The following is a 22,140-nucleotide window of genomic DNA, read 5'->3' as shown; positions in this document are numbered from 1 at the left end:
CTTTCCCTATGCATATTGAGGCTATATATCTGTTTTGTATGTTTTAGTACATTTATTATGCCAATATTAATTGTGTCAACTTTATACCTGACTCATTTGAATATTCTCTTTTCAATATATTTTACTACATATAATATATATATATTGCATATATAGTGTCAAAATATATCTTCTTTTTATTTCAATAATTAAAAGAAATGCATTTTAGTATTCCCTGTTCACTTTTCCATGGTGTGAAGGGGAAGATTTATTTAGAATTGTTTTCCCTTTTCTCACATAATTCTGATCATTTGTGGCTTGTGTGGAATCATTGTTGTTGTTTTTTACTTCTGTATTGATAGTTATATAGAAATATATATTATATATCATTATTACTTCACATTGCATGTAATGTCAAATACTCAAAATTTTTATACAACATAAAGTGTGGCCGTTCAAAAATATATCCTGATAAATTAGGCTGAATAAACAAAGATTTATTTTTATTTTCTTTCACAAATCCATCTCTATAGGCCAAACTTTTCTTCCTGCTGCTCTTAACAGCAACACATGCTGATAAGTAAACCTCCCAATAAGCAACCTTTTCCTGCCACTGTCTTATCTTCTCAGCCTCATTTGAAAACAGTGCCCACTAATAAGAAGTTATAAATAGAGCTGGTGCGCTCATGACTGCCTGTGCCCAGGAAGAGGATGGCGCCAGTTTGGCCCCAAGCACTGTGAGTCCATGTGGCTCTCTGGAAGACTCACAGTATGTGGCATGGCCGTGCCACTCACTGCTATTTCATGAGCGGAAGTAAAAGTTTGCTGAGCTGTTACTCGGAGGAACTCTGACATTAGAGCTTGTGACTGCAGTGATTGTTATGAGAATGGATGCACAGACCAAAAGACGAGGATGAATCAATAGATAGATTTAATGTTTGAAATAGATTTGATTACTAGAAAAACAAAAATAGGTGTTTGAAATATCTTGTTGAAATCAAAAAGCTGAACATGAATGGGGTACAGAAAAAACAGGACTGCAGATGAATGTTATACATTTTCGTAAAACATTACAACCTGATATTGCCTTGTGTTCATTTTTATGCATTTAACTGCAAATGTGTTAAAGTTTATGCAAACTTTTCCTGTATTTTGTGGCTGCAGTTGGAGATCTGGAAGTTAAGGATTATAATTATGTCTCTTGTCCTAATTAGTTTTTCACTGTTGATACTTTAAAGGGGCGTCAGACCCTCAGCCACATGTTTTGACCTGAATTTAAAGCTTGATGTTCTGTGTCTTCCTGCTGCAGGTTTTACTCTTAAATGCACAATGCCCCCTTTTTTCAAAGCCCAGGCCCTTTCTTGTTGTGATGTTAAGCAGCCTTGTTTTTTTACCCTGTTGGACTAAGTACATTACCTCACATTGCATGTAAAAGTGAATGTCTCATATTTTACAAATACAAATGTAAATATGTGCTGTCCAAAAATATACCTTCATAAATTAAGCAAAAAAACCAACTATGCCAATATGTATAAGTATTATACAAAGCATAAACATCATATGTTTTATCAGAAAGAAAATATAATATCACAGACAGAAATATTACTAAAAATATTCCCCCTCACAGAGGCCTCCCTGCCTGCATGGAGAGATGCCAAATACTCATAAGGTGTGTGTGTGTGTGTGTGTGTGTGTGTGTGTGTGTGTGTGTGTGTGTGTGTGTGTGTGTGTGTGTGTGTGTGTGTGTGTGTGTGTGTGTGTGTGTGTGTGTGTGTGTGTCATTGCAGGAACAGGTGAAGGGCACACGTCCTTGGGCCGGGGGTAAGCTGATACACTGCATCGACATAAAAAGTTCCATAAAAATTCCTCGTCTAAATATTTGCTTAGCTATAGTTACCAGGTCTCATTGCACATATTCTGTGCTATATCCTATCACCTCCTTTTTGATGTCACAAATTGCAGAACTTTCAAAAATTTTATTTGAGAACCACTTTAGTTTTGATTTCAAGGATCATTTTTCCACTCAAAAACCTCTACTGTGTTATCTGAATGTTTCTATCTCTAATGGAAACACATGAGAAACCTGGTGCTGTAATTACGGACACAAAGAACTGGACTGACATGACTGAGCCAGACAGAAATCTGCTGAGCATGTTCAGTAGAAGAGCCCTTGCATGGCTTGTTGACTTTGCCACAGCTGCTGGACTGTTGAAGGCCATTGTTCGCCCTGACTGTGTTTCCACTGCCTGTCAGCGGTGACAGTGAAGTCTGGGCCGGGGAGAGTTTTCATTGTCGCTGCCTCTGATAATCTTAGCAGCAACGGCTTGGCTGCAGTGTTGCATTCTGGACCACTTTCAATTCCTGCGGCCACCTCAGCGATAGTGACGCTGAGTGGGGACGCCAAAGACTTGTCTGTGTGTGCAGATGGACGAGCTGAATGCAGGCAGACTGAAAATATCTTACTACACCATGAGTCAGAGAGTCATATTAAGAACAAGGGTTTATCTGCTGCGTGTGATATCCTGTCCTCGTGCTGTGTTTAGAAAGGAGGCAGCTAATATTTGTTTTTAAATTTACACAGTGACTTGTTTCACTTTGATTTAGCTTCAACATTAAGCTGTACATATATATATCCATGTGCTGTATATAGTTCCACTACGGTGACAGACTGGCACTGCTATCTTTGGTTTATATGTGGCTGTATAAAAATATTGTATCAAACTTGTGACTTCAATGGACCGACCAAAATGATATCACTATTTTTTCCTGCCTTGTTTATGATCTTAAGTCTGAATACCAGTTTATCGATGCAGACACAAGCTGATTTTAGACACACTTTGAACATACAAGACTTAATGGACTGTAAGTTGTATTGTTTACATGACATTATCATATTTATATCATGTTTGCAAACCACATTCCATTACAAGATATGGCAGTTCTGCTTTCATGTGATTGTCTACACGATCTTTCAGAGGCTTATTTTCACTTTTTTAGTTTTATCTTATCAGCTTATGATGTTCTGTTTGTTCTGCATTGTAGAAAATTTGTGATGTAATGGTGCAGAGTGGTTCCCAAACTAGGGGTCGGGACCTTCTGGGAGGTCTCTAGACACAGAAGTAGGGTTCCAAGGTGATTTCCAGATCATTGGAATTTATTCTGCAGAGAAAGACTTGAGAAAAATCTTAAACTCTGCAGAACTACTTTTAAAGTGCAGAGTCAGTGGCAGTTTGAGGGTCACGTTGGTAGATCATTCAGCCTTCCAGCTATTTTGTGTATTGATTGAGCTTGTGCTGATATCTCCAGTCCCATGACCTTTCTCTGGCTGCTCTGATAACAGATGCCTTGTCTTTGCTCACACCTGTGGCTAAGGGAGGAAACCACTGACGGGTCATGCAGGCAGGGAGAGAACGGGAGAGAGGATTTTCGCCAGCCTTATCACAAAAACAAGGGATTATGAATCTGCTCAACACGACCACACAGTGAAATCCTTTATGCCGTTTTTCATTTCTTCAACAGCCTCCTTCCTGCGGTGGTATTTTGCAGCAGTGGGTTGCCTTTTGCCAGTAATGTACATGCAGTATGTGGTCCATCACTGAATGAAACTAGCATGCACTGTATTTTAACTTGGAGACTTCAGCTCTATACCCAGGAGCTGATTGTCCAATCAGTGCTAGGAGCAAACAAGTTCTATAGGAGGATTAAAATGTGTTTCCTTTAGGTGTAAAACCCATTGACATTTAAAAAAAAAGAAAAATCAATAAAACTAGAAAAGCAGTCTGAGAGTTAAAAGCTTGCACGTGCTTTTAAATGGTATCTGGCCTCCTCTGTAGATGTGGTAAACCATGTCACCCATGAATGAAGAGGGAGACAAAAAAACCCTCTGTGGTCTTAACCAAGAAATGATGGCCTCCCCTCCACTTCTCTGCTTGGTTGAAGGAGAGGAAACTGTTTATGGAGCATCTGACAATGTCCTTTTGGTTAAACACTAACCTTGAACTCAACCCTTTTATCTGCATCTGATTGATGGGGAAGCAGGGGCCCTTGGGTGCTCCTACAGGCCCTACGTGGCTTCCTAAATGCTGCCTTTGCCCCGGCTTCAACCCTCCTCAGTCCCAGAGGGAGAGTTCACCATCAATAACAGTGACTTTGTGGTATATCAATCAGGGACCCCTGGTAGGCCCCTGAACGGTCTTTACAGACTTGAGTGTACGTGAAATGGTTGATGAAGAGCGATAAAGACGTTGCTACGGTTGAAATTCTAACTGATGCCTAATTTAGGAGCGTGTCTCAGAATCAGCTCGATTTGCGGTGTGGGTGCATGGCAGAGAGGAGACTCGAGCTGAGGGGAAACACTGTGAAGCATAAGAAAAACCATGTTGTTGTGAGACCTGTCTGCTGTGTATTTTATTTTGGTGATGCAGTGGTTGGTAAAACGAGGAGGACTCTTGAAACAGATTTCTCCTCAGGGAGGAATGCCGTCTGTTGGCATTTAGCTGTGGAGCATGAGGGGGAGGTGTTGAAAAAAATATTCCTGTTGACAGAAACACAGGCATAAAAATATAAAGTATAGAATATTAGAATTGTTGGATCTATCTTGAAAAAACCTCAGTTAAAATTTAAGCAAAAAAGACCCTGCAAACTACAAGATTTTGAGTATTTCCATTGTATGCATAACCTGGTATAGTGGTTAGCACTGTTGACTCACAGCGAACAGTTCCCGGCCTGAATCCTGGTTTGGCCGGGGTTTTCTGTGTGGAATTTGAATGTTCTCCCTGCGTTTGTGTGGGTTTTCTTCTGGTACTCCGGCTTCCTCCCACAGTCCAAGTATATGCAGTTTCAGGCTGAGGTTAATTGGAGACTCTCAATTGTAAATCTAAATGTGTTAATATAAGTGTGAATGTCTTTTCTCTCTGTATGTTGGCCCTGAGATATGCTGGTGAACTGTCCAGGGTGCATCCCGCCTCTCGCCCAATGTCAGCTAGGATTGGCTCCAGCCCCCACCGAGACCCTCAAATGATCATGCATGGATGGGTAATTAATTGCATATTTTTAGCTTTGACTTTGATAAAGGATCTCAATAATTCCTCCACCATGCCCTTGAAAAAGTTGTACTGCTCAGTTTTTTTCTGGATCAACTGAATAATAAAGCAGTCAGCCTCTCATATGATTCCTTGTTCTAGACACACAAACAAATCATGGGCTCTGTCAGTATGAAAATGAGACCATGTTATGTCTTCCTTTAGTTTTATGGCAGAAATGCACAGGCTGCCAAGCTTGGGGGAGAGTGTCTTAATCGAGAAATGCATCAAAGCAACCATGAAGGAGACGTTTTCCAGGAACATGAGCCTCTTGTGCACTGAAACCTCATCTGAGGAGAGCTGTGTACATGGTGCCCCTTGTCAGCACCTCAGTGACCATCGGCTTCCTAACATCCATCTCTCCACTGCAGAATATTCCCAGGTGCATTTGAACTTTCACTGAAACTATGATGGAATGCACCATAATGGTCTTTTCATTAGACACAGCAGCAGCAGCAGCAGCAGCAGCAGCAGCAGCAGCAGCAGCAGTAGTAGTGTGTTACATGATGCAGTTGAACAGCTCCATTTTCTCTAATCCAATGTATCCATCTATCTTTTAAATATATGCTTATTTACAAGGCCAACAGGTAATATGTGGCTGCTCGGTGATTTTAAGAAACGTTGTTTCATTGACTCAGTAAATAAAGCAGAACTGTATACACTTCACCTCACAGAAATGTAGTGAAAGCATAGAGGTTACGTGTGGTTACCCTGCTGATCACTGATATCATGTGATGTCATGATTATCTCTGAGTCATGTGGCAACATTGCACGGTTTGTCCATAAATGGTAAAGAAATGTGAATCTTTCCCTAATTTGTTTGTGTATATATATACGTTAGAGTTTAATGTTATAATAATAAAAACAGAGGATAAACCAAACTCAACTCATGTGTTTTATTATATAAATATCTACCAATCTGTGCATAATTAATGTATGTAATGTCATTATATATATATATATATATATATATAATGACAGTAGTGTGCAGTAGTGATTTTTATTACAAGTGATTTGACCTTAACCTCTGAACTCCCACGAAACGAAATCATCTACAATATAAGAAAAATGACATTACATACATTAATTATGCACAGATTGGTAGATATTTATATAATAAAACACATGAGTTGAGTTTGGTTTATCCTCTGTTTTTATTATTATAACATTAAACTCTAACGTTTAAATCACCTGTGGAGACTTAAGGGACCGTCCTGGTTCTGCGTTTTTGTGGAACATGTGCATCACAGAGGTTGTTAAACCCTGGTTTCAGTCCCAGGACCCACCTCTGGGTCTGGATCAGAATATCGCTTAGTCACCGCCGATCACCGGGAGAAGCAGCGCCTCCCTGTGTACGCACCGATTGGTCGGTGATCTTGACGGGCTTGCCTTCTCGTCTCCAGTCCAGGGCGGGGCTGACAGACTCCAGCAAACTGAATTAGGCTACAACCGGCAGGGGAGGAAAAAAAACTTACCCCGGGTCGATCCATGGAGCTGTGTGGGAATGCTCTGTCCGCAGCGGGGACGCAGGGAACCGGACGGCAGATCCCACATTTCGGCCACATCCTCCCGGACTGCCTGAGCTGCCGGTGCGCTCCAGAGTGACCAGATTCAAACCCACCACTGCACCGGGCTTGTCTTTAAACAAAAATATTCACGCAGAGACGCACACACAGTTTACGCATCCGCGGGGTGGAAAACGAAGACGCGCGTTTTATTCCTGCGCCGCTGTCAAGATGATGTGACCAACCACTCATCCACTGACTGGAGAAACATCTGTGGACCCGGATTTATTTTTGAATTCTTTCGCACTCCCTCTGTTTCACTGCTGGGGATCGTCTGAGCTGCTGGTAATAAGGGTAAGTTGGATCGTTATTTCGTGACTGTCTCCTGCGGTCGCCCATACGGAAGGCGCAGCGTCGGTGGACACGCTTTTTACGCGTCGTGATCGAGGTGGACAAACGAGCTGTGTGTACCGGTCGACTGGATTATTCCTGGTCAGACATGGGAACCTTCCAGATGCAGAGTGAAATTAGGGAGCAGGGCATCATTAATAGGCTGCCGTGCAGTTGTAGTGGAGTTCTCCTATAGGTGATTTCATAGGGTCTTAATGGGGTGTTCCAATTTAGGCCCTGTCACCTTTTTAAAAAGTGTGAAATAGCCTATGTTGAAGTGGAGATAACGAGGTGTGTAAAATGGGACTCAGGCTGAAAGGATAGATTACTTTTTTAATGTGACTTTAATTAGAGCCAGACTTCATGGTTACTCTTATCTCCTGAAGGATGATGGAGGAAGGAATGCACACAGATGACTGTTGGAATAGTCATGCAACACATCATGTCACACCATGATCTCAGTTATCCTCCAGCTCCTCCCTCTTCAACCTTCTCATGCCACTCACCATCATCTCCTTCATGTTCGTGACATACGAGCCTGACACGTTCCCTCTTTCTATAATAATAGAAAGCTACATTCATGCAGGAGTTACACAATTCATGGAGACAATTGATGGAGAGAGCAGCACAAAGCGTTCGGCAGCTTGGAACCTGAACGTGTTTTTTCCTCCTCAGGATCTTTGTTTTCTTCTGAGTTGTGGCTTCAACACAGCGGTGACTCAAAGTGATTCACATCAGTCACAAAAGGGGCACAAATCCCGACATGTGTGGAGGGGCCCACTTGAACATCTGTAGGTTTGACTCATCAGAAGTTTGAAAAGCTCCAGGACGGCAGCTTGCATCTTAAACTTCAGTCGTGTTGACATGGCAAAAGGTTACGCGCATTCTGTTTCCTACAAAACCTGGGCAGACTGCAGTGAAACCATAGCCGTACTGTATTAGAAACTGCTGAGTTATTTTGGCAGACGGGACACAGGAGCACATGGCCTGGTTTGTGTGCCCAGTGTTCCTGAAACCTTATCACACCAAGGGAGGGGAGACCATGGCTGGGGGTGATGTAATCACACCAATAAAGCAGGACCCTGATGTGTGATAGTGGCAGTCATGCTCATCCCCTGTATCTTCTCCAACTGGAACCGAGGGACAATATTCCCATTATGTGTGTGTGTTTATGTGGGTACATCATACTTGGAGGTGAGAGTAGTTCTGCTGAGGCAGGTGTACGCCTGTGGTGACTGCCTGGTATGTAGGTTTTGTAAGGGGCTGCTTGGGGGGCAGCACTGTAGCCATGCCTGCATTACTCATGGCGCGGTATCTGTCTGTCAGTCTGGCCAAGTGCATATAGTCCCGTCCAACTGCTTCATGGTGTTGCCTTCAAATGAGCTGGATTTTTATGCTCAGTGGCTCAGTTATTAACAATCAGTTACTGGAGTTCATCACTGGATTTCTTCGCCACGCGTCACACAGCTAGCAGCACTGTGCATCAGCACCCTAGTGATATTTTACACATGCACGTCTAATCGCTTCAAGATGATTTATCTACGAACAGAGCACAGTTAAGTCCAGAATGGCCGCTCTTTTGCAGATTTGATGCTCTGCTGATGAGATGACAGAGTCCTCGCACACAAAGCCGCCATAGATTTCCAGGAAGAAGAAATCTGCCTGTTTCCAGAACACGGGTGTACACTCTCAGTGATTGCTGGTCATTTTCTCCAGGGTCTGGACAGACCTCAGCGTCACTGGGCTGAGCTGTTCCATGTGTGCTGAGCACATGCTTCTCTAAATAACCTCAGGCTGTTTTGTCAGCAGAACACATCTGTGTCACGAGTCAAAACATTTTACTGAGCAGAAGAATTTAGTTGTGACCATATGTTAAATCAGAATCCGAATCAGAAATACTTTATTAATCCCCATAGGGAAACTCAAAGGAGTAATCTCTATCTCTAATATTGAAGTACACTTATTGGAGTAAATATATATTGGTATCTATCATTTAGGATAATTTGCTGATTCTACATGGTTTTTCATATTCTGTTCGATCAAGTTTAAATATCAACTAATATTATATATCTGCTTTGGAGCCAATCTATTAATCAGGTCAATAAAAATTGGCTGATATGAGACTTTAACAGACACAATGACATTATTAATTTTCAAACTAAGTAATGCAGAAAACGTGCATGTATGTTTAATTTTGGAAACTGTAAATACAAATATCACACCATCTTAAGAATCATTGCCAGTTTTTATTTTTCTAAATCTGCCGATACATCAGTTTTGGAAATATTTTACAACCAAAAATCCAAAACCTTGACCTCACTAATTCTTCACTCGGCTCAAATGATTCTTACTATGAGGCTTACTTTTTTATGGCTGCACCATTTCAACTCAGGGACTCATGAAGTTGTATTTTGAAGTCCCTCTGACTGAACCCAGCTTCAGATATTTGTTACCTCTGACTCAAACTGAAACTAGATTTCTTTTTAAAAGTGCTTGTCTACTCAATTGAAGAGGATACAAATTTTAACCCAGTGTCAGCAAACACTTAATGACTTTCAGTATCATTGAGATAGATTGTAGATTTGTCAGAGATTGTCATGTAGTTTTCATCACATCCGACATCTGCTCTGTGTGAAACCTGCCACAGTTCCTGTCTCCTGAGATTAGTTGCTAATGTGGGGCACGGCAGTAGAGGTCAAGCATGTTAACCAACTCGTTCTGCTACTTTACAGACAATACGCGTGCTTTACTGCTAAATATATTAGTTACGACTGCTCCCACTACTGAGCTCAAACAGACAATAGCTCAAAAAGCATTTCAGGTATGGTTTAATGAGTGACTGGTGGTGAGAAGAAGCCCACAGGCATTGTTTGATCTCGTCCCCGCAGGTACAGGTTCAGCTTGTGCTTTTTTTTTGGCTTTAATGCTGTCACGGTTTTCACTAAGTTGTCAGGAGCAGGAGCAGTCATTCTTTTAATGTGGTATTTGTGGAAAAGGAGAAACCAATTTGTGTTTCTGGTGTCTGCAGTGCATATGTCTTCAGGAATGTAAGCGGATACATTGTGCCTTGTCAGTGATGGAAGGAAACAAACAAAACAACAAAGCATTCATTGGTTGTGGTGCATTGATTTTAATTATACAGGACGTGTGGTGCAGACCATCATCCCATTGCTGCTTGCTTGTCCACATGGACGCGCAGGACACTGGGTATTGCTACGATCCCCAGAGCGCTTCCCTTGTTGACGGCTTGGATGTGTGACTCATTGCCGTTGCATCCAGTTGTTTCCATCCCATGACATCTCGGCAGTGGCATGATGCAGCGGCAGCCATGTTGGTGAAGTCAGTTGTGATGTAATGCTGTAATGCAGCTGCAGGGCTATTTCAGGTTTACCTCTGAGCCTCCAAGGCCTTCGTCTACCAGCGGGCCACCCTGCCCCTCTCTCAGTCAGCACCTCATTTGTCATGAGACAGACACCCTTACATGAAGCGGCATTCATAGAATTTAGGTTCGGAGAAAAGTTGGAGGCGCGACTGCTCAATTGAAAATGTGGGTTACTATCAACTGTTTGCAGTTGTTTAGTTGAAGCCACCATTAGACTGTAGCGGAGATGAAAACATCTAATTTGGGTTTGGTAGTTACAGGGTGTTTTTGGTCCCACCGCCTGTCTTCTCACTGACACGGTGTCTGAAGCTGGTTAACCTCAGGGCAAAGCTCATTTTCAGGGCTGTGGGAATGCTGTGTGTTTTTCCCAGAAGGCCCGGCAGCACTCACAGACAAGCAGCGATGGCTCCTTGAACTTTGATCTTCCTCTATGAGTGCAAGGAGCTCTCAGAGGGCGTGTCCACAGATAACCCAATAAATATCTTCTGCTACCTGGTGCCTCAAGACAGAAATATACAGTTAGTGTCAGGTATGTTGCAATCGCAGTCTTGACTGTGTGAAATCCCTTCACACTGGAATTTATTTCAAAGTTCACACAGGGTTGTGTTACAGCAATGCAACTTGTGAAGAAGTCGATACAGGATCGCTCTTTGAAAGGTACTAGTCTGTGCAGGTGACTGTTCTTACTTCAGTTCCTTTTCGAGCTTGTCCATTGGAGGAAAGTCATTCTCAATGATGAAAAGAGCTACTTAAAAAGACGAGGTGCAACTTCCGTCAAGGAGGTTATGTTTTCATCTGCATTTGTCTGTTAAATAGCAGCATTACACAAAAACTACTAAATGTATGACCAAGAAACTTGTGGAAGGATGTGGTATGGATCAGGAAAGAACCCATAAACCTTTTTGTCGTTTTCACCAATTTTCCAGAGAACAATTCATAGATCCAGATTTTATAAATCAGGTATATTACTCATATCTATTAGTGCAATTTGCTTCTGAGTGCTGTTCATTTCAGTATCTTACGAATACATAATTTCCTCAATGAAGCAGATAACAATTGAAACCCTTTCTAAAGTTTGCTCAGTTTGAAATTAGTAGTATTACTAATACCCAAACTTGGAATGTTAAAGAATGAAATATCCGCTGTCTACACCAGAGGCCCAAAATTATTGGCCGTTGCCCCCGGAGGCCAATTTGTTGTCAGATGATAGCCAATGGACTCTGTGATTGTATTGGTGCATAATCCACCTTTCCACAAAATTTCGTGGTAATTCCATTAACAGTCAGACAAACAGCGATGAAAACATAACCTCTTTGGCAGAGGTGATAACTGAACAGACATCCACAGTATTTGATGCTTTTTCTGTGTGTTGATAATCCACATGGACGCCGGTAGTGTAAAGTGTGCAACGCAGGCCTCGGTCGCTGCTACGACAGCACCGTGTTGAGTCTGTTTACTTCTTCTCAGATCATTGTCGGGCCAGAGGACCAGCTCAAGGAACACCCTGACTGATACAGTATCCCAGCATCGTTGCAGCGGCAATGATAGTGCAGTTTTAAATAGGATAGCCCCCGCTAACCCCCCACCCCCGGGGCCGCTCCACTTCCCCCCGCCGACCCTCTATCTTTGGCACAGTCAGTCGTCATGCCCAGAGGCTGTGAATCCTCATTGTGTACTAGACTGCTAAACTCAAGTTGACTGCTCCCTGAATGGAGCTACACACACACAGTTATATCTGGACAGTTTCAACAGTCCCACCAACATCACATACCATGCACCAAACTCACTCCAGCAGCTTTCCCAGAAATGAGGGTGTGTTTTGGCTCCTCTGTGACTTGTCTTTTACAGTTTCTGTTTCTGAATGTCCCTTTGTTTTGACTGAACTTGAAACACAACAAGTTTTTAAATACCTGCGCTGCTCTGTCACCAATACATGCCGACCCTGCATCTTTTTAAAAATATTTAATATTTAATATTTGTAAGCTGTCGCTGTTTTACACAAACAGATTTCCGTGAATATGATGGGCTGTGTTTTACTGTTTGTCAGTCGGGCTGATTGAAATGGCATCGAGCCAGGCAGCGTTGGCATATTTGAGCAGGTACCTGATCCTGTTGCTCGCAACTTTCCTTTTTTACCGCCCCTGCCTGTTTCATGCTTGTGCCAACTTTCCCTTGCATTTGCTAGCTGACAGGGCTCGTAATGCCCAGTGCCAGGGAAAATGATGTAAAACCTCTAATTTATATTGCTCAGTTGATCACGCCCAGGCATAGTGAAGGCATCAAGCCTTGAAGCTGAATATGTTGTGAAGCATGTTCACTCAGAAGGAGGCAAAAACAAACTTGAAAAGTAATGCAAATCAGAGGTAATTTATTCCTGGAGCCTGTCATGGTTTGTACTCCTACTCTGGGACTCGACACTTATTTTTTTATTTTTATACTCTCATCTTGTTTGAATCAGACTTTCTGTCTCCTCACCAATGTTTTATTTCCCCATCATTTGTCGCTTCTGCATGACAATATTCTCCTGGGTTGTCAAACCATGAGCGGAGTGAGGAAGCGTCCATGTAACCTTGGGGGAAAAATGGACTTTATTTCCAAAGACAAAGACTGTGTGTTTTCTTCAGTCGCGTCAGGAGTGAGGAGGCCTCCCCCTCACTGGGCCTGCGACCGTCCCAGAGGACCTGCCCCAGCCTTCCCAGTTTTCCTGTGCCTTTGTTGGGAGTTTTCCACAGATCTCTGGGCCCAGCTGCATGGCTTCATTCTTCCTTCCTCCTGCCTCCCTAATCCTCACTTTTACACCTCCCTGATCGCAGCGCAGAGACCCAGGCTCCAGCTCTGGATGCTCCTTTGGGTGCTTCCCCTTCGACCATAGTAACCTGCCAAGATTATTAGCTTGAGATGATCATATCTTTGGTTGGAGACAAAAATCTTGGAAAAAGGTTTTTGTTTTCTTCGATCACTGATCTTACTCCAGGACAAAATTATTTTGTGTGCATATAACATCCTGAATGGTGCAAATGCAGTTGCTCACGCACTCTCTTGTTTGTCTCTTTATATTGATATTCCTTTGGTAGAAGATACATAGAATGGTTGTTTTTTTTAAAGTTTTAAACCAGCTCGAGAAATCTCTATCTGTCTGCGTGTGGCTCGAGAACTGTTTAACTTACCAGTTTCACACTTGGCTTGTGTATTGTTAAGGGCCCAAGAGAGTACAGTGTTGAAATTGGTGCCATTTGGTTACATTCAAAAATAATTGAATAAATAGGCAACCACAGCTCTGTTGCAGCAGCGTCTGGGAATCATCAGTGGAAGTGATGTTTTCGATCACAACAACAGCACATTCACGACACTGCCAACTGTGACTGATTCTCCAGTTCTGGGTTGTGCAAACTGAACTGACTGACTAAGCTTTATCAAACTTCTGCACTTTGTGCAGTAGCAGCGGTGGTGAGGCTTCATAGTTCTCTGGACTGAGTCCTGCAGCTGCTGTATTACCACAGGTCAAAAAAACTATTCCTGTTCCAAACCGGTAGGTTTAGAACAGATACTGCTCTAGTTATTATAAAATGGATGAAGTAATTTCATATATTCTTGCTGTTTCTGTTGAGGGTTTGTTGTTAGTCAAAGCAGTTATTTACAGTAGCAAGTACAGAGTAACATGTTCTGTCATAAAAATGGTGCTGCCTCGATCAATGATTCTCACTTGTGCTGACACAGAGACCGTCATTTCACCTCATATTTATCTGAGTCATTGTTCTACCATTGACGTTCTTCACAGCCTTTGCCAAAACACCTCATGACCCACATTTGTGTCCCAATACGGTGACAGTGAGTAACCGTCTGACCCACAGATTCCCCCTGTGTTTTGGAAAAGAAAGAAACACACATTGTTCATTTCATTCTCCTTTTCAACACCCTCGTTGGAGTAGAGGTGTCCGCTCTAGTTGATGTTGATCTGTGTGTTTTTCCCAGCGCATGCAGCAGCAGGAACTGGAGCACACACTGCAGCTGTGAATTAGCACCTAATGTTTGTCAAAGATTTTTATCTGCCGTAAGTCATGCCCAACTTTGTGCATGTGAGAATAATTTTAACAGAGTAACAGATGAAAGAAATTTAAATATGGGAGCTTTATCAAAATGGCCTAGTTGTGTGTGTGTGTGTGTGTGTGTGTGTGTGTGTGTGTGTGTGTGTGTGTGTGTGTGTGTGTGTGTGTGTGTGTGTGTGTGGAACAAAAATTATTTCCACACCCTCCGATCGAGAGAAGTATAATAAAGGACTCTGTGGATGTTGCCTCTGCAAAAAATAAAATAAAATCCTCTGACTTAAGGAACCAAGTCGTACATGTCATCCTGTGCTTAAAATGAGATGTGTAAAAACCTTAATTAGACCTTGCTTTGAAGGTTTGGTCAAATATTAAAAAAGAGGCTTTGAATGAAATTACTCTCAGAGTCTTAGTGAAATAATATATTAGTCGACCGTTTCAATATTTTATTATTAGATTGAATGATTTATATCCAGTTGAAGTCATCCTTAATACTCATGTATTTGTATAGAATGGGAAAGAGAGTCTACACAATCAGTGTGACATTGACCTCATATAAACCTGTCTTTGTTGTGACAGGTTTGCTTTACTGCGCTTTTAGAAAGTAATTGTGGCCCTGAAGGGCCGACAGCTTCAGGGCAGTAATAGAAGAAGATGGGTTTTCCAACTCGCTCAGTCCACCTGGACCAATGTGAGGAGAGAAAATTCTTGTTTTTAGTCTTTTTATCCATGTTGCATTTAAATACTAAAGTTAATACTCACTGTACTTAAAACTCAAATGTGGGTTTGATTTTGACCACAGGTGGATTGAGCGCATTTCATAAACGCTTTTTAAATCAGGCATTTTGTTCCCCTCTAAAGCACTCGTCATGGATTAGTTCATGCTCTGAGAAACACAATTTTAAATTATGGTTTAATTTAATATGATTTCAGCCTCATAATTCGTTTCTTATCGCCTTCAGAAAGCAATTTAAGGGTTGACTTTGAAAAGCTCTGTCACGAAAGGTTAGACAGCCTCCATTCTCCGCTCTGCTTCAATCCATGCTAATGTAGCTAATTCCCATTGTCCCACAGCGACAAGCCTCACTTCATCTGTTGCCTTCAAAAGATGTGTCAGCTTCAATGTCACAGTACCCTGAGATCTCTCGCTCTCTGTCTGCAGGGCTGGAGTGGGCAGCAGGCCTCAGCCAATATCTTTTTTTTTTCTGCATACGGTGATGTGTGCTTTATTGTGGCCAGAGATGGGATGTGTGTATTTACGTGTGCCGCGTGGATGTGTTCCTGTGCATGTGAGCAAGAGTCTGTTGTTTCCGTGGTTGTGTGGACCGGACACAGAGAATGCGCTCGGTCTGCGGTGTGTTTCCTGCCTTCTTTTGCACGTCTCCCCTTCCTCTGCTCTGCACTTCCTTCCTTCCAGCGCTCCACAGTAAAATAAGCTGTAATCTGACCTTACTCTACGCTGGTGGTCGTCTCCATACAGAGGATGTGACATGACAGAGCCCATGGCGCTCCTTTTGTAAGGTATTTTTTATTCCTGTTGATTGATTAGATCCAACCTGACACTCTGTGGTGCTCAGTTATAGTTTTCAACCATTAACCTCCAATATGAGGTCTCTGCTAAAACATAATGGAGATAACTCCATTATCCCAGCAGAGAATTTGCTCAGTTCACCATTTCCATTGATGGAGGAATGAAAACTTCAGCCTGCTCTTGCTTTTTTTTTCGACCAGGCCCTTGTTCAGCCCATGTCGACATCAGGACATACAATGCAGCCTTTTGTCGTCGTGATTCAGGCTGATATCATGGTGGAAACTATTTAGATGGGGATCACATGTTGTTAGGACACGCTGTATGTGAGATTCTCCTCTTACTTAACGAGAGAATGTCAAACGTCCCGTAGACAATAAGGTGCTTGTTTGGAGTCTCAGGACACATTCGGGTGGACAGGGCTCTGCAAGAACGATGGCTCACTTCCCTTTGTTGTCTAAAGCAGAGGCTCTTATTAAGCCGTAAATTGTAAGACCATGCGTCAAAGCAGGGCAGGTCAAGAGGTGAATTCAAGTCTGATACTATTATCATTGATGATCTGATTATGGCGAGTAATGTGAGACATCATTGTATATAATTTTGATGTGTTTCTACAACCCTTGACTAATTGAGAAATTTACTATGGAGAAAAAACTGTTTCCATGCTTTGGAAAAGGTTCCGAGATTTATGAGACACTACGTCATCCTCTGTAAATGTACAAATTATGTGACAGACACTATGAATTGAATATATCCATTTCATTTGTCATGTGCGGACAGTTTCTTGGCGTAATCCAACTGCCTCTCATAACCCTAACAGCAGACTAAACTATGATATTATACAGCATTTTTGACATGTGGATTAACTGCAAAGCCAGATGTGTGGCGACAGCTCTGTTTTTATTTAGTCACTGTAGATCTTAAACATCTGCCACAGTCGTCTCCCAGCCTCTGAGGTTATAGGACAGGTCCTGTGGAGAATCACAGTATCTCGCTGAATTTCATTAACTGCCCTCAGCACGCAGCTCTAACAAGGCCCGCAGCGTTTTTATAATGCACATGCTCTTTCACTGTGGATGTGTTGCACAGTGGGTTTCAGGAGCTGCTGCTGGATTTCCCCTGGATCTGTGTCACGGTGAGATTCACTGTAGGGTACAGCAGGAGAAGCTAATGATAAGCCACTACAGCAAACAAGTAGGTTTCAGGTCTGGCAGCTTGAGTCCCTAAAACAAACAATTTATCACCCAACATCCCAAAGCGGTCGCGGTTGAGCTGATTCAGCAGGGTGTTACCCAATTCAACTGAAGTGGCCGCAGTGTATACACACAGACCTCTTGTTATGTATAAAACCTTATCTAGTTGTCTCGGAGTGTGAGGTATATATAGCCCGCGTCTGGGGAGTTTTTACTCTCAGCTGCTTCCTCGAGATTAGAGGCACAAACACAACTCCGGGCTGAGATATGATACAGATTTACTTAGAGAGGTTTATTTTTCCTCTGATGTGAAGACAGGCCTATGCTATCAGCCGTCGTGAGCAGAAACAGCTCCCCCCCCCGCTAACAATGCTGAGAACACAGCCGCTTTGGATCAGCCTCAGCCATGCGCACAGAGGCTCCAGTAGGAAGTGTGTAGTAAATAATTCACCTTTGCAGAATCACTAAATAATTCAAGTGCTGAATTAGCTACGTATGTAATAATGTTTCACCTGTGTTTCAGAAAGGGAAGGAAACTTTGTGCGGAAGCAGCGCTGATATTCTGTTTGTAAACACGCTGATATTAAAGTAATTATATGTGCTGGTGTCTGTGTACTGTTAACGCATCTCACCTCTCCTTCATATTGATTTCCTGTGCAGGATATTGCTGCACGATGAAAGTCTGGGTCTCGTCCTGATTAAATAACCAAACGCAATTTTCTAGGACCAGGATTCGCCTGGAAATTTATAAGGCTCTGTAGAGGAAGGGGTGCGTGCAGCACGATGGCGGATACAGATATTGCCTCTTGCACAGAGATTAATGGACGCAGTTTTATGAAACTTCTTTGATGGACACAGTTTTGAAAGGTAAAGTCACGTTTGCTTTTGTCAGAACACAGAGATGTGGATGTTTTCTGTGTTTGTCTAAGGTTTCATGCGGACGAACATCCTCAATTGAGCTCTAAAAATACACCACATGCACGCAGCCTGCTGTTAGAGGGCCATTTTTACTTTCATGAGCTATTCATGTCTCTGGCACTCAATCCTGTCATTTAGTAAACACTGTTGTGACAGTGAGGGAGTCTGGCAATCGACCTGGTACGAATCTGTCACTCGGGACTGAAACCACTGAGACTAAAGGGATGATTCCCTGTTTGAAAATTCCTGACAGAAACCTGGACCACTGTGATAACACGCTGCTCCACCCTTCTTGGCTGTGCCCACCATCCAGGCCTAGTCTCAATCTCCCACCTTGTCACTCACAGCAGCCCTATCCACCATGCTGTCCCCAGAGCGAGCCAGGAAACTTGATCTCAGGGTCAGCTGCGACGGGTATTTCTGATGTCTCTCTGTGTATGTGTTTTTTAATGTCGTAAGGGTTGGTATGGCATGACAGCCTGTCACATGGGTAGGGTCATTTCGATGACGGCACCTTTACTTGTGCTAAGTTGCAGTCCACTCTGCGGTTGTATTTCAGAGTGTATATTCTTTCCTGTAAGATGTGTGGAAAGGGAGATGGAGAGACCTGAGAGGCTTTACGCCTGCACTGTAACATCTCATTGTTGTGTTTGTTGGGAAGCAATGTGTCAGTCGTGCTGTTTTCATTGTTGCCAGAAAAGAAGAGACACATCATATAAATGCTCTAATTCCCTCCTCGTTTGTATCCTCCACAACTGTCGAAGTCACCTTGTATTAACGCCTGCGCTGCAATATAACACATTTATTTTAGTCGCCTTCTTCCCCTCTGTGTTTCTCTTCACTCAAATGAACTATCAGTATCTTTGCAGTTACACCAGCTTCTTAATTCATCCTGGTCTGAATTACAATGTGCTATATTAAGATCAAACACATTTTTTTTCAGTTAATTTACAGATGGGCCTCAGATGCCTGTAGGAACCGCAGAACACACACGTCCGCAGTGTTGCTCAGTACAAATGGTTTATGTTTTGATCATATAACGAGGTGGGATGCAAGATCTGCTGCTTCTTCATATTGTTTCTCAAATGCCTCCACCCTTTCGCTACAGGGATTGCGTGATCATGACTTTCTGCTCAAAATTACGAAATCCCATTTGTGGGAACTCAACACTGTACATTGAGGATGATTTCACAATGGCAACACTGAGTGTGTCTGGTGTACACAGCATTTCATTAGAGAACATGATTTGGTTTGCATGTCTTTTAATATTGAGGAGAACAGAATAAATGTTAGAATAGGAGAGTAGCCTGAATAACATTGTTTCCCTCCATTGTTTTCTGTTTCAAGCCTCGCCTGCTGCTAGGAGTGAGTCTAAAGAAACAATGGATAGTAGGAGCATTTATAGTGAATGACTAACTGTGTAGGCATGGGGAAAACCAAACATAACCTGTTTGTGCTATCGGGTTTTCAGGAAAACAGTTATCTGTAAATCAACCTTGTACCGGCTTAGAATGCACTGAATTATAATAATAATATATAACACTCGAAATTGAAAATCTCTAATAAATAGGAATTATTTGAGCGGAAGTGGTGGAAGAGTTAACCTGTAGTAGGCGCGGCAGCAACCTGCAGGAAGGAGGATGAAAGAGGGACAGGAGGAATGAAGGCCTGAGGCCAGGAAGCGCTGCAACTCTCAAGAATGAGGTAACCGGACTTCTCACTATAACCAGATTTAATGAGGTCACCCATCATGGATTCGAAGCAGCAAGTCCTCTTCTCCACTGACCACCCTGCCTACATAAAATTCCTGCTGGAGGCAAGCGGGGGCCCTACCCGGGCCGGCCACCTAAGGCTCCGTCAGCCTCAGTGACAAAGCTCTGTCAACCACCCTCGGCGTGGCTGCAGCTCCCATAGAGTAGTGCACAGCAGCAGAGTACACACAGTTCCCGGAAACCAGCCAGGCTCCTGTCCATAATGGTTAGACTTCATGTGGTTTCCTGCTCTGCCATTTCAGCGTGGTTCTGTTTCAGCCTGGGATCTTGAGGAATGTGGGTAAAGCATTCACTGAGATTCAAGCTGGCCCTGGACAGAGAAGATTGCAAGAATATTTCACAGGACTATCTCAGAAACGTATGATCATAAAACATTTTTTGTACAGCAGTGAACAGGGTCTGGAGATTGTAAAAAAGGTGACTGCAGCCATCTGATGCTGACAGCTTCAGTATAAAAGAACCAGATTACTGTTTAAATTATGATGAATGACAAACAGGAGGCCAGTGCTCTCTTGCAACCCTCTACATATTTGAAGCAGAACAGCGGCCACAGAAAATTTGTTCTGCTGCACAAAACAAAGCCTCCACCCCCACTTTGCTCTTTCACCAGCATGCTCAAGGTGATACTAAGAGCACTGTCTTCTGTTTGACTTTAAACCTCACCTGTCACAGCTGGGCCTCTGTTGTCATAAGCCAGTGCCTTTCTCTGCATGACTGGAGACCATTTACAAAGTGATTATATCAAATGATGGCACAGAGAACTTCATTGGGCTGGAGTTTGTATGCAGAACATGAGAGTGCAGCCCCCCAGACACATGAGTGCAGGTTATGCTTGTCAACCCCAGTAATTATGGCCTGCTGGACATCCCTGCACCTGGAGGGACACCAGCTCGTCCTCTGTGTGTTGTCCGCCTGTCTGTCTCTCCTCCCCTGCCTAATGGAGAGGAGAAATGCCTCGGAGGGGCAATGTCAGTCCTTAAAATGAAAAAACAATTCATGCACATGCAGGATTGTCATGGGTACTGGGATTGAGTGGGAAGTGTTAGTTTCTCACAAGGACCAAGCGATAGCAGGAAGCCAATCTCTCATGAGGCGCAGTGCAAAGTTGTGTTTTTTTCCCTCTTCGAGATGTGAATCTCCAAGTCAAAACAAATGTTTTTGATGAAACTAGATTAATTGTGGCGGTCTGAAGAATGTCAGCTTCAAATCGGAGCTTGGAATGTAAACACTGTGGGAAACTATTACACACTTCGCATCACTGCCATGCGACATTGAAAAGGCACAATCACCTTGAGAACAAGATAAGATATTATGGTGCATTAGCTGAGCAGCCGGTCGGGTTGAATAGTTTTAATAGTATAGTCCTGTCTATTGAATCTATTGCTTCTAGATGGATTTTCTTTTAGTGTCAAACTTGTCCATGAACATATAAGATGCTGTGTCATGGGAGGACTAATCCTCCAGCCTGGATCGATGACAAACACAGAATTCAATCAGCTCACCTTCCCCTGAGGATATCTACCTCTGAAGGACATCCGGCCTGTGAAGCCACATCGTTCTCAGACAGGGACCAGCTCCTGTGGTGCATGGATTGCTGGTTATCACTCATTGGAGAGATGGCTGACATTTTATGCTCACAGTGAGAAATTAATCAGTAGCAGTTCTGACGGCAACCACGCCAACTGCTCCAGAAAAACTCCTCTAGAGTTGCAGGCCCATGCCAGTTCAGCTGCCATGTTGTCTTTGGAGGAGGACGAGAGAGAGAGAGAGAGTGAGGGAGACAGACTTTCAAAGCTTTTAACTTTTACGAGTCTACAGTGTGTGGGATACAGATGTTCAGTAATGGCTGTGGTCTGGCTTTAATTGAAAGTCAGATATTTCAGCCACTGTCTCACTTTATTTACATCGCTTTGAATGTTTTTTTAATAGTTTGTGTGGGTTTAATATGAAAATCAAGTAGACAGCAAATAGAGGAGCTGTGGGGCTTTAATCGCCTGTAAAAAGCAATCACGTGTAAGTAAGAACGAGATGAGTGGGAGACAGTAGGAAAAAAAAGCAGAAAGCACGGGGAGAAGCTCGGCACAGGAACAATGGGGGTTGGTTAGTGTGCTTCCACCCATCGCTGCCTCAATCTCTGGAGGCAGAGCTGCTGCGACAGGGCGAATAGGAGCAACCAAAGCTGAAGCAATCAAACACTGTTAATCATGGAGGAAAAGCAGGTACCCTTGCTGTCCTTTTCAGTTCAGATCCAAGCTCCCCCCTTTCCCAGATCTGCCCTGTATCAGGAGCATTACTGTTTGGACTAATGGCAAAAGTAATTAAATGTCGGGTGGTCCAGCCTGGGGCAGA

The 22,140-nt window shown here is 42.9% G+C and overlaps 1 protein-coding gene and 1 long non-coding RNA gene across 4 annotated transcripts in view; one reads left to right on the top strand and one right to left on the bottom strand.

Annotated features, from left to right (window-relative positions):
- The first annotated feature begins 6,392 nt into the window (after positions 1–6,392).
- The window catches only part of rhbdf1a (rhomboid 5 homolog 1a (Drosophila)), a 28,930-nt gene continuing 13,182 nt past the window's right edge, over positions 6,393–22,140 (top strand). For 2 of the 3 annotated variants that reach the window (XM_069525629.1, XM_020094809.2), the window contains exon 1: positions 6,463–6,919. The gene's annotated coding sequence lies outside the window, so the exon portion shown is untranslated. Of the gene's footprint in view, positions 6,920–22,140 lie in introns of all 3 variants that reach the window. The other variant, XM_020094811.2, reaches the window with a different exon arrangement.
- On the bottom strand, positions 19,265–22,049 carry LOC138407855 (uncharacterized). Its single transcript, XR_011241178.1, has 2 exons — positions 20,455–22,049; positions 19,265–20,101 (listed from the first exon to the last, which is right to left on the bottom strand). It is a non-coding gene; the product is annotated as an uncharacterized lncRNA (long non-coding RNA).

The sequence above is a fragment of the Paralichthys olivaceus genome, chromosome 5 (assembly GCF_024713975.1).
Source record: "Paralichthys olivaceus isolate ysfri-2021 chromosome 5, ASM2471397v2, whole genome shotgun sequence".
Lineage (NCBI taxonomy): Eukaryota > Metazoa > Chordata > Actinopteri > Pleuronectiformes > Paralichthyidae > Paralichthys > Paralichthys olivaceus.
Note: the sequence above shows the minus strand (reverse complement) of the source record. Positions and strands in the feature narration are given on the sequence as shown.